Source organism: Anopheles maculipalpis, assembly GCF_943734695.1.
Source record: "Anopheles maculipalpis chromosome X unlocalized genomic scaffold, idAnoMacuDA_375_x X_unloc_92, whole genome shotgun sequence".
Classification (NCBI taxonomy): domain Eukaryota; kingdom Metazoa; phylum Arthropoda; class Insecta; order Diptera; family Culicidae; genus Anopheles; species Anopheles maculipalpis.
The window spans coordinates 22,501-25,076 of NW_026060560.1; positions in this window are offsets into that span (position 1 = coordinate 22,501).

Consider the following 2,576-nt stretch of genomic DNA (forward strand, 5'->3'; position numbering starts at 1 on the left):
ACATTTTGACAAAAATCCAAAAAAATCATTAAAAAGTCGCTATTGCTTATTGCATTTCGCATCGTTAGACGACTCTAATATGCCTTGGATGACCACTGTCTGATGATTATTTTAGATTTTATGCCAAAATTTTGATTTCGTGTCTTACGTCCCTACATTAGACGACCTTGGATTTTCGTCTCCTGCACCGCCATGCAACTTTGATGGTCGGGTAACTTTCGCTATTTACTGTCGGAGATCACTTTTCATGATTAATAATGCATCCTGAGACCGTTTTACTCAAAGTTAGAGCAAAAAAATTTTTTGTCCAAAAATCTTCCGTCGGTCATACCGGTACCCATGTCCTATGACTTGTACCAAGTTGTGAAGGGTACATTTTGACAAAAATCCAAAAAAATCATTAAAAAGTCGCTATTGCTTATTGCATTCAGCATCGTTAGACGACTCTAATATGCCTTGGATGACCACTGTCTGATGATTATTTTAGATTTTATGCCAAAATTTTGATTTCGTGTCTTACGTCCCTACATTAGACGACCTTGGATTTTCGTCTCCTGCACCGCCATGCAACTTTGATGGTCGGGTGACTTTTGCTATTTACAGTCGGAGATCACTTTTCATGATTAATAATGCATCCTGAGACCGTTTTACTCAAAGTTAGAGCAAAAAAATTTTTTGTCCAAAAATCTTCCGTCGGTCATACCGGTACCCATGTCCTATGACTTGTACCAAGTTGTGAAGGGTACATTTTGACAAAAATCCAAAAAAATCATTAAAAAGTCGCTATTGCTTATTGCATTCAGCATCGTTAGACGACTCTAATATGCCTTGGATGACCACTGTCTGATGATTATTTTAGATTTTATGCCAAAATTTTGATTTCGTGTCTTACGTCCCTACATTAGACGACCTTGGATTTTCGTCGCCTGCACCGCCATGCAACTTTGATGGTCGGGTGACTTTTGCTATTTACCGTCGGAGATCACTTTTCATGATTAAGAATGCATCCTGAGACCGTTTTACTCAAAGTTAGAGCAAAAAAATTTTTTGTCCAAAAATCTTCCGTCGGTCATACCGGTACCCATGTCCTATGACTTGTACCAAGTTGTGAAGGGTACATTTTGACAAAAATCCAAAAAAATCTTTAAAAAGTCGCTATTGCTTATTGCATTCAGCATCGTTAGACGACTCTTATATGCCTTGGATGACCACTGTCTGATGATTATTTTAGATTTTATGCCAAAATTTTGATTTCGTGTCTTACGTCCCTAAATTAAACGACCTTGGATTTTCTTCTCCTACACCGCCATACAACTTTGATGGTCGGTTGACTTTTGCTATTTACTGTCGGTGTTCACTTTTCGTGGTTAAATATGTATTCTGAGACAGTTTTACTCAAAGTTAGAGAAAAAAATTTTCTTCTCAATAAATCCCCCGAAACCAATGTCTTATACATTGAACCAGGTTATGAGGCGCACCTGTGTGTGAAGAGTTCTTCGTGTGGTTTATAGACATTTCAGGCACTTGGTATATAGTTTTGGTTTGTGCCCAAGTCCCGTACTTAGAGATATTTTTGGTTTCGGACCAACCAATTCGACTTGCCTTCATCTCTTGTTAGGTTTATAATATCAATACTCGAACTTATATGCATGTTCAGGGACATCATTTTAACTTTCGGTTTGCACCCAAGTCCCGAACTTAGAGATATTTTTGGTTTCTTATCAACCAATTCGACTTGCCTTCATCTCTTGTTAGGTTTATAATATCAATACTCGAACTTATATGCATGTTCAGGGACATCATTTTAACTTTCGGTTTGCACCCAAGTCCCGAACTTAGAGATATTTTTGGTTTCTCACCAACCAATTCGACTTGCCTTCATCTCTTGTTAGGTTTATAATATCAATACTCGAACTTATATGCATGTTCAGGGACATCATTTTAACTTTCGGTTTGTACCCAAGTCCCGAACTTAGAGATATTTTTGGTTTCTTATCAACCAATTCGACTTGCCTTCATCTCTTGTTAGGTTTATAATATCAATACTCGAACTTATATGCATGTTCAGGGACATCATTTTAACTTTCGGTTTGCACCCAAGTCCCGAACTTAGTGATATTTTTGGTTTCTTACCAACCAATTCGACTTGCCTTCATCTCTTGTTAGGTTTATAATATCAATACTCGAACTTATATGCATGTTCAGGGACATCATTTTAACTTTCGGTTTGCTCCCAAGTCCCGAACTTAGAGATATTTTTGGTTTCTTACTTACCAATTCGACTTGCCTTCATCTCTTGTTAGGTTTATAATATCAATACTCGAACTTATGTGCATGTTCAGGGACATCATTTTAACTTTCGGTTTGTACCCAAGTCCCGAACTTAGTGATATTTTTGGTTTCTCACCAACCAATTCGACTTGCCTTCATCTCTTGTTAGGTTTATAATATCAATACTCGAACTTATATGCATGTTCAGGGACATCATATTAACTTTCGGTTTGTACCCAAGTCCCGAACTTAGTGATATTTTTGGTTTCCGACCAACCAATTCGACTTGCCTTCATCTCTTGTTA